We start from the raw sequence: 16009 nt of genomic DNA, 5'->3' as shown, positions 1-16009 counted from the left end.
ACCCAGCTTCCGGGGGGTAAAGTGTAAATGACTGGAGAAGGCAATGGCAAACCACCCCATAACAAAAGTCTGCCAAGAAAACGTTGTGATGCAACATTCCCCCCATGGGTCAGTAATGACTAGACATGGGCACAAACCAGAAAAAAACCAAAACATGGTGTTCATGGGGTTTCCACGAACCATGAACTAGCCCAGTTACAAACCAGTTTGTGGTTTGTGGGGTTTAAATGACCCTTTCCAGCAGGGAAAGGGGCATTTAATTATTTAAAGGGGACTTTCCTGCTGCTTGCAAGGGGCAGGACCCTTTAAACTATCAGCTGGCAGGTGGGGGAATCCCTCCCTGCCGCCTGCCAGCTGATAGTTTAAAGGGACCTGCCGCTTGCAATGCAGGGCCCTTTAAATGGCCCAAACCTGAGCCCCCACTGGGAAATGGCGTCCCCCAGGAAATGGCCATTTAAACTGGTCCTTTAATACGAACCAAACTAACCAGTAATCCAGTTTGTGGAAATTCATGGAAACAAGCTTCCACGAACCTTGGTTCGTGAACCCCAAATGAGGCTGGTTTGTGGGGGGTTTTGGTCCATATTTAGGTTCGTGCCCATCTCTAGTAATGACTCGGTGCTTGCACCTTTACCTTTTACTTATCTGAGAAGTGAGAAGACCAAGCATAGTGCTACTTGAGCTTTGGAAGAGAAAGCATTGGAGTCTTTTGATATCTTACTATATAATCGAGTAAGCGTATTTCAGACAACTCACTTTATACCCTGGTGCACCACCAGAGGGCGGTGCCATGGAAGGAAGCCTAGGCAAGGCACCATGTCCCTCCAGAAAAAGTGCCATGGTGGGAAGACCAGGGTGGGAGCAGGTGGAAATGCCCGCCTCCTGCCTTCACCCAGCTGGTATTAGGAGTGGAGCAGGTGGCAATGCTCACCCCCTGCCTTCACCCAGTTGGTATTAGGAGCGGGGCAGGTGGCAAAGCCCACCCCCTGCCTTAACCCAGATGGTATTAGGAGCAGAGCAGTTGGCAATGCCCGCCCCTGCCTTAACCCAGTTGGTATTAGGAGCGGAACAGTTGGCAATGCCCATCCTCCGCCTTAACCCAGTTGGTATTAGGAGCGGAGAAGGTGGCAATGCCCACCCCCTGCCTTAACCCAGATGGTATTAGAAGTGGAGCAGTTGGCAATGCCCACCCCCCGCCTTAACCCAGTTGGTATTAGGAGTGGAGCAGGTGGCAAGCCTGCCCCCTGCCTTAACTCAGTTGGTATTAGTTACAGAGCAGTTGGCAGTGCCCACCCCCGCCTTAACCCAGTTGGTATTAGGAGTGGAGCAGGTGGCAATGCCCACCCCCCACCATCACCCAATTTGGATCAGGAGTGGAGCAGATGGCAATGCCCAACTCGCGCCTTCACCTAGCGGGGATCGGGCGTAGAGCAGGAGGCAGTGCCCTTATCTTCAACCAGCTGGGATAAGGAGTAGAGCAGATAGCAATGCCCGCCCTCTTCAACCTACTGGAATAAGCCACTGAGCAGGTTGCTGTGCCCACCCTGTCTTCACACTGCTGGAGTCAGGAGCCAAGCATGCAGCAATTCCTGCTCCCCCTTCAACCTGCCGGAATCAGGAGCAGAGCAGGTGGCAATGCCCACACACCCCTTCACCCAGGTGGGATCAGGAGCAGAGCAGGTAGTAAAGCCCACCACCCATCTTAGAATCATAGAATCATAGAGTTGGAAGGGGCCATACAGACCATCTAGTCCAACCCCATGCCCAGTGCAGGATCAGCCTAAAGCATCTCTGACAAGTATTCATCCAGCCTCTTCTTGAAAATTGCCAGTGAAGGGGAGCTCACCACCTCCCTAGGCAGCTGATGCCACTTGTGAACAACTCTGACCGTGAAAAAGTTTTTCCTAATATCCAGCCGGTACCTTTGTGCATGTAGTTTTAGCCCATTGCTTCGCGTCTTACCCTCTGCTGCCAACTGGAACAGCTCTTTGCCCTCCTCCAAATGACAGCCTTTCAAATATTTAAAGAGAGCAATCATGTCCCCCCTCAACCTCCTCTTCTCCGAACTAAACATTCCCAAGGCCCTCAGCCTTTCCTCGTAGGGCTCAGTCTCCAGACCCCTGATCATTCTCGTCGCTCTCCTCTGCACCCTCTCGATTTTGTCCACATCCCTTTTGAAGTGAGGCCTCCAGAACTTCACACAATACTCCAGGTGTGGCCTGACCAAGGCAGTATAGAGAGGGGCTATGACCTCCTGCGATTTCGACGCTATGGCCCCTTTGATACAACCCAGGATTGAATTAGCCTTTTTTGCCACCGCATCACACTGACTGCTCATATTCAGTTTACAGTCCACTCTTACCCCAAGATCCCTTTCACATATACTACTGCCCAGAAGTGTATCCCCCATCCAGTATTTGTGCTTCCCATTTTTGTGGCCCAGATGTAATACTGTGCACTTGTCTTTGTTGAATTGCATCCTATTCGCAGCTGCCCACTTCTCCAGAGTATTCAGGTCTTGTTGAATTTTAATTCTATCTTCTTGGGTGTTTGCTACCGCTCCCAATTTGGTATCATCAGCAAATTTAATGAGCAGCCCTTCCACTCCTTCATCCAGATCATTGATAAAAATATTGAAAAGTACTGGGCCCAAAACCGAGCCCTGCGGCACCCCACTGGACACCGCCCTCCAATCTGATGAAACGCCGTTGACCACCACTCTTTGAGTGTGGTCCTCCAACCGGTTCCCTATCCACCGAACTGTCCTATAGTCCACGCCACAGTCTTCCAGTTTGCCCATCAGAATGTCATGGGGGACCTTATCAAAAGCTTTACTGAAATCCAGATAAATCACGTCAACAGAGTTCCCCCGATCCAGTAAGCTGGTCACTTGATCAAAGAAGGAAACCAGGTTGGTCTGGCAAGATCTGTTAGGAACAAAACCATGCTGACTTCCCCGGATCACTGAGTGGTCCTTCAGATGCTTACAGATTGATCCCTTTAGAATCTGTTCTAATATCTTCCCAGCAACAGAAGTCAGACTGACTGGCCTGTAGTTTCCCGGGTCATCCTTCCTCCCTTTCTTAAAGATTGGGATAACATTCGCTCTTCTTCAATCTTGTGGCACATCCCCAGTCCTCCAGGAGGCCTTGAAGGTGATGGAGAGAGGTTCTGCAAGTTCTCTAGAAAGTTCCCCATTCGGCCCAGGGGATTTGTATTCATCCAGTGCAGCCAGATGCCTCTCCACAACCTCTCTGTCAATGTCAATTAGCCACTCAGGTGTCCTGCCACATTTTCTACTATCTCTAGATGTGCCTGAGTTCTTCAGGGAGAAAACAGAGGCAAAAAAGTCATTAAGCCTGTCTGCTTTTTCTCTGTCCTGCATCAGAGTTTCTCCAACTACTCCCAACAGCGGTCCAATTGCCTCTTTTACCTTGCATTTGCTTCTCACATATCTGTAGAAGTTTTTCTTATTGTAGCAAGCCCTCTTGGCCAGACCCAGCTCATACTGAGCTTTGGCCTCTCTGATGGCTGATCTGCAGTACCTAGTAACCCTCATATACTCCTCTTTAGAGGTCTGTCCTTCTCTCCAGGAGAACATTTCCTTTTTCTCCCTTAGCTTATTCTGGAGCTCTCTGTGCATCCACATTGGTTTCTTGGAGCCGTTACCATGTTTCCGTCTTGCTGGGATAGTGAGGGCTTGAGCTTGCAAAAGCTCGTGTTTGAGAATGGCCCACCCTTCACTTGCTCCTTTCCATTCCAGCACACTCCCCCACGGAATGACTCTCATCAAGCCTCTGAGTTCATCGAAGTTGGCCCTACGAAAATCTAACCTACGAGTCTGGCTATGAACTTCCTTGGCTCCCCACAGCAACTGGAATTCAAGGAGGACATGGTCACTTCCCCCTAAGGTCCCCACCACCTTAATCTCATCTACCAATTCTTCCCTGTTGGTTAATATCAAGTCTAGTATGGCCGAGCCCCTTGTAGCTTCCTCCACCTTTTGAAAAAGGAAGTTATCGGCCAGGCAGGTCAGGAAATTGCGTGATTCATGACGCTTTGCTGAGCCTGTCTCCCAGCACACATCGGGAAAGTTGAAGTCACCGCTAATTACAAGGTTCTGATGTCTGGATACTCTGCCAATCTGTTCAAAGAGGGCAGCATCCATTTCTTCTCGCTGGTCAGGTGGTCTGTAGCAGACTCCAACAATAATACCCTTTGTCCTTCCTCCCCTTATTTCTACCCATATACTTTCCGCCGGGCTGTCCGCCCCACTCCACCCCCACTCCACCTCCACCTCAACGCCACTCCACCTCCTCTTCTACCCTTCCGGTTTTTCTTGAACAACTCATACCCATCCACTAGCACATTCCAGTCATGGGAATCATCCCACCAAGTCTCAGTAATTCCTACTATATCATAGCTCTCTGTTTGCAATAGAAGCTCAAGCTCTTCTTTCTTATTGCCCATACTTTGGGCATTGGTATATAGACACTTGTAGCCTTGTACCTTTGTTTGACCTTTCCTACCCAGGTGGGTCCCCACTGTGTTCACTTCATCATTGAAGTCGCCATGTCGATCATCCCCTGCCCCTCGCGGCATCAGTTTAAAGCTCTCCTGATGAAGTTCTCCAGGTTCATTCCAAACATTTTCTTCCCTGCTCCACACCAGTCACCGCACCTGGAATGTTCGTTCCAAACGTTTTCTTCCCTGCTCCGCACCTGTCACGTTCAGGTGCAGAGCAGGAGGCAATGCTTGTTCCTCCCTTCACCCAACAGGGAGCAGGTGGCAATGCCCACCCTCCTTCACCCAGCTGGGATAAGGCTCAGAGCATTTGGCAATATCTGCCCCCCTTCACCCAGACGTAGTCAGGTGCAGAACAGGAGGCAATTCCCCCCCTTTACCCGGCATGTATCATGCATGAAGCACGTAGCAAAGCCCACCACCCCTTCATAAGGCCTAGATCAGACAGATCAGGTGTGGAGCAGATGCCCCCCCCTTCACCAGCTGGAATCAGTGACAGAGGAGGAGCAAATGCCTGCCTGCCCACCCTCCCCTTTCTAGAGCCCATTGTATTTTTTCCCCACAATGGGCTTCGTTGCTAGTCTGGTAATATTATACAAGTAGAGCATAAGTAGAGGCAAATAGGCACTCCTACTGAAGGCAGCCAGTCTTCATTTACCATGATACATTCAGGTTTTCAGCTTAGATAATCTCACCCTCTGTATAGCCTTTTCAAATGTCCAAATTTTCTATTTCTTTCTTTTCCATGCTCACACACTCTCCTCATTCAGAACACTAGTCCTTCTGATGAATTCCCTGTTTTGGAAGTACCCACAGCTATTAAAGGAATATTAAAGTTATTTTGTCAAATGCCAAACAAACTACAATATAGGCTTATCAGGCTACAATTTAGACAACAAAATGTGCTCTTTTTCCAAAACTTACTCAGTGTTCATATGGCTAAAACTCTCACCAATATATATAAATAATTTCAAGGTAGTTCACTAGCAATCAGAGTTACCTACCTGCTTCTGAGCTCATTGACTTCCATGGTCTTCAAAGGGTGGAACTATGTTTAGGATTGCACTATAAAAGGGACAAGATCAAAGCAAAGTTAAGTGCTAGCACAATCCATTCTCAATGGCATAGATTTAAGCATGCACTTAACTCTCCCAATGACATCACATGCTTAAATCTGGCTGGACTGTGGCCTTCTCAAATACAATGACAAACCATAGTCTTAGTCATTACAAAAACACCAAGAGGAGATATGTGCACACACATATATAAATAGTATATTGTCTAATGCAAATATAGATTCCATATAGCATCAATTTGCCAGAGAGTATTCCCTATGGGCTGTCTCCCATCTGTCAGCAATGTGTACTAAGCTATTGTTTGTGAGCTGTTATTACAGTGCATTATTTTTGCCTTCTTTGGCCATTCCACCTAGTGTGTCAAGCCAGACACAGTCTGCTAGCTAAAGCTGGGGCTTTACTTTTTTTAAAAAAAATGCATTATGTTTTGCCTGCTGCAGTACCTCCCTTTAAATGAAAAAGATTGGCCTTTCAAAGTGAAAAAGTAGCATGTGCTATTATAGTCTCTTTCATACTTATAAAGGAAGAAGCCTAAATCCACTCTGATCATAGCTTCCAAACTGTATAACAGAGATTTTTTTTAAAACACACAGTGTAATCCTAAACACAGTTACACCCTTTGAAGGCCATTGAAGTAATGCATGGTTTAGGATTACATTGTCCTTCGCCCAAATACCAAACAATTGCTCTCTCTGTGGTTTTCAACAGGGGGGTGGGCAGAGAATGCATTTAAACTCCACTCTCTCAGTATATTCTGAGCACATTCCAGTGCAGCAGTGAATATTGCTGCAACTGACCCACAAGTCTGAATACTCTAAATGAAGAGTGACTGGTGTTCCAAAAGCTAAATATGGACATTCTTCACCTAGCCATTTCTTTTATTGTCCTTAACAGATTACAGGTGTATTGAAGGCAGTTATTGATTTTCATTGGGCCACAGTTGGGAATTTATACGACAGAAATTATTAGGTTCACAATACAAAATGCTTGACTTTTCTGGCAGCAATAGGAAGCAGTTATAGATAGAGAGTTTACATAATCTTTAATTGCTCTACCAGGAAAAGGGTGAACTGAGAGTCTTCATTGATCTTCCATTCTCATCCCTGCCTTGTTACTCATAAATTATTTCTCTTAATACATTATATTCCCAAGGATTTGAAATCCAACCCTGCAAATATTGCAAAGGATCACAGGGATTCCCTTCAGATGCCAATGCAACCACAGAAGTATACGTGGTCACTTTTGTAGGTCTTCTTCTTCCATTGTCAGACATAAGTGCAAACAAAGTTGTGGGGCCCATCACATGAGAAACTGTAATCCAGCATATGAAGAGAAGGTGCCTTTAATCTGGAAGACATGGCTTCACAGTCCTGCACCTCTACAGGTTCCTCGAAAACCTTGAAATGCCATAGTCGGTTTCAGTTTCCTACCTGTAAAATGGAAATAGCACTGAGAGTCAGTCATAATGTGTTCAAGTTCATGACTAAGAGGTGTTCACATGGAAGTATGGACATAGCAGGAGCACACAAGGAAGCTACTATTTGAGCAATTGTGCTCTTTTTCCAAAAAGAATCAGTGTGCAAATCTGAACTACTTTTTGCCAAACATTTGCTGAGATTGGAAGGTGGCATTCCATGTCCCTTCTCCCTAGCCAGGAAGAATATCAGTACTCCCCAATAAGTTCTCGTCTCAATACATAGAACCCTCATAGCCCCAAGGTCCTGGATTGAGGGATTTTATCAGTCAGCTGAGCCTCAAAGTTCTTGCTAAACTTTATACTTCCACTTAATATGCTTTATCTGCACTGAAATCAGTATCTCCTATGGACCACCTGCAAATACCAACACTACCCCTCCCCCCTTGCTGGAAAGAGGATTTGATTGCTAGAAATTCTGTGGTTAGCCTATAGTTTATACAGAAAAAACAACACAAAGAAGAGATGCTCTTAGGGCCAAGCTAGATGAAACAGGCGTCCCCAAATTCACCCCATGGACGCACCAACATTTTAAAGAGTGAGTCCCCACTTGGAAACTCCTTTAAACTGCATTGTGTGTGTGTGTAGGGGGGGTGCTGATTCTGGTCAGGAACAATACAGTGCAGGGGGGAAGAGTGGATTCTGCCTTCCCCCATGCCATTTTTCTGACCCCAAATGGTGTCAAAGGAATATAGACAAATAACAGCACCCTCAGAGCTACTTACAGTCATAAAAATGGCATAGGTGAATAGCAGAATTCCCTCCTCCCCCCACACTGTGCTGGTGCCAACCAGGATTGGGATCCCATGACATAAGAAGAGTTCTGATGGCTCCAACCAGTGTTCCACCAAGTCCAGCATCCTGTCTCATACAGGGGCCAACCAGTTGCTATAGAGGGTCAGCAACAGGGCACAAAGACTGAGGCCTTTCCCTGAAGGTGCCTCCTGGCACTGGTATTCTGAGGTTCACTGCATCTGAATGAGGAGGCTCCCTTTAGTCACCATGGCTAGTAGTCACTGACAGATGTATCCTCCACCACTCTGTGTAATCCCCTTTCAAAGTTGTCTATGTGGCTGTCACTGCATTTTCTGGCAGGGAATTCCACATCTTAATCACTTGTTGTATAAAGAAGTATTTCCTTTTGTCCATCCCGAATCTACTGCCCATTAGCTTCATTGGATGCCCTCGAGTTCTAGTATTATGAGAGTGGGAGAAGAAGTTCTCTATGTCCAGCTTCTCTAAGTCGTGCATAATTTTATAAACCTCTATCATGTCTCCCCTTAGTCATCTCTTTTCTAACCTGAACAGTCCCAGACTCTTCATCTTTTCCTCAAAAGAAAGGTGTTCCAACCCTCTAATCATCTTGGTTGCCCTCTTCTGTATTTTTTTCCAGCTCTGCAATGTCCTTTTTGAGATATGGTGACCAGAACTGCACACAGTATTCCAAATGAGGCTGTGCCCTAGATCTATACAGGAGAATTATAATATTGGCTGTTTTATTTTTCCTAATAATCCCCAGCCAAGAGCTTGCCTTTTGCATTAATGCAAAAACTACAGGAGTATCCCCCAAGCAACCAGCATCAAGAAAGCCTAAAATAAGGCAGACGGCCAGACCAAAAGAAGAGGAAAAATATATAGGATGTATTATAAGTCTTATAACATACAAGTGCTACATTAACTTATATATCTATTTTTTACAATAATATGTAAATCCAAAAATACAAATGTATACAAAAGTATAAGTTGTCAGCGGCAAGTAACAATACATATACAATGAGAGATTAATGAAGAAACAGGTGCATCTAAAGGAGCAATAGTGAAGCACTGCGTCACAACATCAGGTGAGTATAATAACCCAACAAAAGACAAAGATTCTCATAGATAACTCATGTTATTTCTTATTTCAGGTGCAAAAAGGGGCAAAAAGACCCCATGACTTGACAAGGAGCTGGCAAGTAACTTGTTTCAATGAACCTTCTTCAGGAGTCGCACCAAACAATACACCTGAGATAAAGACAGAACCACTGTAAGATGCTTTAGTGGTACATCAAGCACCTGGAGACCTGCAATCTCTTTCAGTCTCATCGAGTTCAGACCTCATTAGCATATACTGGAAGTTGTGGAGGGAAGGCGTTGTTTCAGTATGCATTGTAAGGATGCCAGGCAACCCTCAAGAGACTTCATTTCATGAGTAAAAGTTCTTTTTTGATAAGATGCCAGTATCATACACTTATGCCAACCTTGCTAGAACTGGCAGCTACAGACAAGCATCGAGCAGATATAGGTTCCCCAAGGCTACTCCTAATTTCCGCCCCCCCCTTTCTCCTAACAGTCCTCTAACTCTGCAGGCAGGAAAACAGGCTGTGTGATTCATGGACTTCTCAAGGTTAAGCAGGCTCCCAGACTCGGGAAAGATTACAACAGGAACAAACCCCTCCCGTTCTTAGTTTCCCACCATGGGTTCAAATAACAGAATCACCCCAACAAAATCAGCTTCAACTGCAGGAGGTATCAAATATGACAGGTGATCCTAAGCACCTGACATGCATTGCCATATATTTGCCAAATTGAACTTCAATTGCCGCATGGTTGCCTAGTCACTCGATATGTGGAGATCCTTCTGGGGCTTTTCATGATCAGCTGTGGTTTTCACCATCCTGAATACTTTCATATCATCTGTAAACTTGGCCATCACACTGTTCCCTCCCAATTCCAAATAATTTATGAGCAAATTAAATGGCACTGGCACTGATACCAATCCTTGTTGGACCCACTGCTTACTTCCCCCCATTGCAAGAACTATCTATTTAATCTGACTCTTTGCTTTCTGTTGTTTAACCAGTTTTAATCCATAAGAGGACTTGTTCTCTTATCCTATATCTATCAAGCTTAAGCAGCAGTCTTTGGTGAGGAACCTTGTCAGAAGCCTTTTGAAAGTCTTAGTAAATAATGTCTACTGGGTCACCCTCATCTACATGACTGTTCGTTTTTTCAAAGAACTCCAAAAGATAGGTGAGACACATTCACACAGACAGGGCTGACTACACAATAATATTTTATAGGGTTCTGATTCGGTTTCGTTTTCTCAGCCATGCCGGACGCTCCTCTCGGCTGGTCCGGGAGGAAATGACCGGGCACCCTGACCGGGCGGCTGATCCGCAAGGATTAGCCCCCAGGACTCCCAGGGAGGGAGCCAGGGTCCGGGACGCGGCGGGAAGAACTCCCCGAAATCAATGCGGGGGGGGGGGAATTGCCCGTTTGTCCCTATGGAGGCCGGCAGACGTGCGCGGCGCCTCGAGTGCCGCCGGGCAACAAGAAACGGCAAGTAAAAGAAACAGGCGGAAGCCCGTAAACAAGCGAATCCCTTCTGTCTATAAGCGTTTGTGAAGGAGAGGTTGATCTGAAGAAGACTCGCTCTTCCCCTTCGCTGAGTTCCAGGATTCGGCTGGCGCCTCCCCCCCCCAAAATGGCAGCAAAGAAGCAAAGTCCCGCTCTCGGTAAGTCAATCTCGGCTACCTTGCAGAAGGGAGAGTCGCTCGAAGAGTTGGTGCGCAGGGCGGTGGTGGAAGCCATAAAACCCTTTGTTGACAAGCTGAACGAAACTGATCAAAGGGTGGGCTTAATTGAAAGCGAAGTGAAAACCATTAAGGCAGCAGCGGGGGGGGGGCAGAAAAGTCTGCTCTGGAAAGTGCGTCACTTGTGAAGGCTACAAAAAAGGAGCTGAAGTTGGTGGAGAACCAGCTGATCGGGCTACAGGTGGAACGAACGCAGACAACTTTGCGTCTCCAAAATGTGAAAGAGAAGGAAAATGAGGATCTGTGGGAGGTGGTCTTGGAACTATTGGCGATACCCGCGAGGACGACTAAAGAAGAGCTTAAAAGCGCCATTTTGGAGGTCCGTCGGGCTTCTTCAAAATATGCAACAAAGCGACAGTTGCCTCGTGAGATCATTATTGATTTTTCATCTAAAAAGATTCGGGACACCATCCTATATAACTCATACAATGCGGATTTGGACTTTATGGGTTTGAAAGTCAAGATCTTGAAGGACGTTCCATTTCTAGTCCGGAAACGGCGTTTTAAATATAAAAAGTTTGCAGCTCTTCTGAGGGACCATGGAATAAAGTACAAATGGTTATTCCCGGAAGGAATATGGTTCAGATATAAAGATCAGGCCTATAAGATATTATCAGAAGATCAACTAAAGGATTTTGAGAATAAAAACCCAGAACTCTGCTGCACCGAGAACGAAGAAAAGGAGGAGCCGGAGGGGGGGGGAGGAGGAGGAGAGCACCGCAACAGCGGTTGCACAGAGAGAACTGCGTCCGGGACCTAGAAGGGGGAGGAAAGTTTAATCAGAATTTGAAATGTGTATTCTGTTTGATTAACCACTCCATCATCATTTTATTGAGCTATTTTTTTTCTATTATGGCAGTATGAAGGGAAAACATTGAAGTGTAGTGTTGAATGTAGTTTATCCTTCCCTTTATGTCCCCTTTTCCCCGCCCCTTCCCTTTTTCTTCATCCTTTCCCTTCCCTTGTGATAGTCTTGTGTAGTGTTATTGTAGTGTTGTGTAGTATACTGAAAAATAAAAATTTTATAAAAAAATATATATATATATTTTATAGGGTTCTTTGCATTTTGCCTTCCTTAAGCTACAGGCACCTTCTTTCCCCCTTTTTCTGCTTTCTGTGTCAGTGATTTATCTCTTTCTGTTTGCCTCATATAGAGAGCTACATCCTTGAGGAGCTGTCTATTCATTATGACATGGCAGGTCAGAAGAATGAAACTATTTATGTACGGAGACATGTGCCTTCATAATTGAAAGGACCAGCCTGTGATATCTTCAGTAGATAAATGAGATTTTAATATAGTGTATGAAGTCAGTCTCTTTAGTGGATAAATGAGATTTTAAGATAGGCAATTGCTAGCCAGCTAAAGCCACGAGGCAAGATACAAAGAAGCATTGTAACTACTGTGCCTTTGAGAAGTACACTTTCCACAGCAAACACAGAAGCAAAGGATTCTTTAAGCTCCTCTGCCATCTTTCCATCTTCCTTTAACAATCTATTTATTCCTTTGGCATCCCAAAGCCCACTTTTTCTCTGGCTGCTTTCTTTCTCTGGGTATATTTAAATAAATGTTTGTTGTTTGTCTTGATGCTTTTAGCAATCTGTTCCTCAAATTCTGTTTTTGCATGCCTAATTGTTAACTTTTGCCAGACCATATTCTCCCTTCTGTTCATTTCATTGGGACAGTCCTTCCACTTTTTAAAAGAAGCATTTGTGCTTTTTATGGCTTTGTTGACTTGGGTCACTAACCATGCAGGCTATATATATATATATAGCCTGCATGGTTATATATATATAGCTTGATATATAAATCATATTAAAAAGTTAATGTGTAATTAATTAAACTTTTGAAAACTTTTGTGTTATCAATAATTAGTCTATATTTTAATTTCAATAACTCTGCAAACTGTAGCCTGGTAAAAAATAATTCAGAATGAGTCTCATCCTTGTGGTTTCCAGAGGTTGGTTGGTTGGTTGGTTGGTTTATAGCCCACCCTCTCCACAAGCAAGCTTGGAGCAGGTCATAACGCTTGCAAGCGAACACGTATGTGCCTCTTGACAGGGTAATGTACCAAAATTTGGATCTAATTTCCCTCCTTCCCATTTGATCTCTAGGAAGGCAGTGCCCTTAAATTGCAATATGATATCAGAATGTTTCTTGGTTATTTTTCTTGGGACTACCCTTCAAAGGGAGATGGCTATAATATGATCAGGGATTAAGGCAAGCAGTGTTGGCCCTGTAGTTGTCTTAGAATCCGATTACCCAAAACATGAAATGGGAATTGGATTGGAGAAATTAGGGGTTGTGTTTATTCTGGAATTACAATGGTCTCTGTTTTGGGTTGTTACCTTGATTTTCCAGAACAGTTACACAAATCTGGGATTTTAGGCATTGTGAAAAACATTTAACCCAAAAAAATTGTGTCATTTTCCAAGTTTGAGTAATTGCCATCAGCAGCAGTGAATGTCTTGTTTATCTTTGATTCTCTGAATTTCCCAGGCAGTGGCCCAGGATAGGCCACTAGCCAGGCACAGGGCCTGGCAAAGCTGCCGTTCTGGTTTCCTTCTCCTTCTCCTTCTCCTTCTCCTTCTCCTTCTCCTTCTCCTTCTCCTTCTCCTTCTCCTTCTCCTTTGTGGGAGAGGAGCCATTTTTTAATCTGCAAGTAGAATGGCTGGGAACGTCTTTTCCAAGTGCCTGTAGAATTGGACCCTTTAGTCCAATCTGCTTGAAATATGGGGATTTTTAATGGGATTTTTTTAATAGGCAGGCAACACTAGCACAGCCACTCCAGTCCCCCATTGATTCTCCTCATTCTACTGTATAAAAGGCTGGGTGACCTTGGGTCAGTCACAGCTCTCTCAGAGCTCTCTTGGCCCCACCCACCTCAAAGGGTAATTGTTGTGAGGATAATAATAACTCACTTTGAAAACCACTCTGAGTAGGCATTAAGTTGTCCTGAAAGGCGGTGAATGTAGTAGTTGTTGTTAAAGGAAGGGAATACTGAAGCCCCTCCTGATGTTATGCTATGCTTCACAGCTAATCTGCCTTCCCTCCCCACTATTTTTCAGGTGAGTACGAGGTGAGGCAACCTCTAGACAGAAATAAATCAAGGATGGTTTTTACAATTTACATTCTGCTTTGTGTGATTCTATGTAAAATCTCATTTTACTCACTGGTTACTACTAGTACAGTAAAGTATCCTTTATCGGGTCAATCATATATTCTTGGAAATTAGAAGAACAGGTGCGTTCTGATGTCACCGTAGCACTACTGCTGATAAGCTACTGATTCTCAACTGAGGATCCAGATCTTTGTGAAGTAGTATAAATGGAGGTTGGATATTGTTTTATAGGCAGTTTAACCACTTCTTTAAAAAATGTTCTTACTAAACCCCTTCCTAATCCCATTTACTAATGATTAGGTGGAAAGTATCAGAAATGAGGAACCTATATTTTTAGGTGGGTAGCCTTGTTGGTCTGCAGTAACAGAAGGATTTGAGTCCAGTGGCACCTTAGAGACCAACAAGATTTTCAGAGTCTAAGCTTTTGAAAGTCAGACTCCCTTCTTCAGGTGCCTGAAGAAGGCAGCTCTGACTTTCAAAAGCTTACACTCTGAAAATCTTGCTGGTCTCTAAGGTGCCACTGGTCTTATATTGTTGTCACTGGAGTTCTGTGTATATATTGCCATACATATATCCACAAAAGAGTGGAGTAAATTTTGCCAACATTTTAGTATTTATGGAGCATATTTCTTTCCCTTCCCCTCTCCTAGTTTCCCCATTCCCATCCTGAGAGGCCTGTTGGTTTCATTGCCATAATATTAACAAATATTTGATGCATTTCCTATTTAATGTAATTTTCATGCAGCAGTAGAGGTTCATGGGGTTTGGAATGTGTGTTTACAGAAAGTGACAGATCATTAATCCAAGCCTCTCTCTAGGCATGACCTCAGTTACAGGCACAATGACAGTAATTTCTCAAGACTTCTGACTTCTCATCAGGATGTCCCTTCTGTGTGTACAGTTGGTTGCACCTAATAAACTACATGATAATAACCTATCTACGCTAACTTTCTCTTCTAAATCAATGCATAATCTATCTTAAAATGACAATTCCTTTTGAGACAAATTTTTCAATGAATAGTGTTAAAATGAGACATTTTGGGGCTTTCTTGTTCTCACTAGCTGTTTTGTTTCACAGTTAAATATTTCATTATTTCCTCAGAACCCTTATACATTGCTAAGTTTGTAAGAAAAATACATTCCTAAACCACCTGAGCAATGTATTGTCACTATGCACAACAAAAATAAAGCAATAACATCCTGGATTCTAATTGTTCATATACCTCTTTACTATTTTAATAGTGTATTTAATGTACAGCCATGATGGAAGAGTAATTGATGTAGGTACACCAAATGAAGTAACATTCAAATAGGATTGAAATGATGACAGGCCTTCCAACCTCCTGAGGAGAAAGAAACTAGTCACTGAAGACTGTAGTCTTGAGGTGCTCCTGGATTCATCACGGCATTATGAGTTCTGAGTCACAGTGGTGTCTAGGAGAATTTTTCATCAGCTCTATTTGATGAAATGAAAATAAACAAATGTATCTATAAGCAGCCCGCAGCTTTCCTAATTGGCTGTTTTGCCTTTTTAACACTCTCACACATGCAACTTCCTTCAGTTAAAACACCTCAGAGAGAAGTTTCTGTAGAGTTCTTCTTTCAGGAAGAAAAGGAGGGAAAATTCACTCAGACCAGTGTTCTGTACCACTTTACATCTGGGAAAATGTAGATTGATTCTCAAACCACACTCTTAACAAAGCTTTATCTGTTCAAGGCAGCTGGGTCATGTACAGGGGAGTGATTCTCCAGAATGTCATTTCTTTCCCTTTGATACTCCTAGAGCTAAAATACAAGAGACGAATTACATGATGATGCTCATGTGAAGGGAGTTGCGATGTTAGCCAGGAAACCAAGTTTTAACAGAGAGAACGAAAGGCTCTGTCAATTTCCCCTCTCTACAGAGCAGCAAAGATCACTCCTCAGAGAGTTTATTTCCTCTTCATCTCCTAGAAGAGGAGGTGAAACTGACAGAGCCTTCGGGTAATTCGTCTTTGTGTAGTTCATCTCTTGTAGTTTAGTTCCTAGAAATCTGAAGTTGAGAAGAGCTATAAGACCATTTTTATGGGTTGACTTTGAGGTGCTGGAATATAGCCAACAGAAGAAGGGATGGGGTTGGGATTGCATACCTCCCCCCGCCACACACACACACATTTTAGGGTTCAGGATGGTGATGGCTGTAAATAAATAAATAGAGAGGCTAATGTTTCATTACAAATTGGCCATTTTGAATGGTCTGGT

Source organism: Eublepharis macularius, chromosome 1 (genome assembly GCF_028583425.1).
Source record: "Eublepharis macularius isolate TG4126 chromosome 1, MPM_Emac_v1.0, whole genome shotgun sequence".
Lineage (NCBI taxonomy): Eukaryota > Metazoa > Chordata > Lepidosauria > Squamata > Eublepharidae > Eublepharis > Eublepharis macularius.
This window is presented reverse-complemented; position numbering follows the sequence as displayed.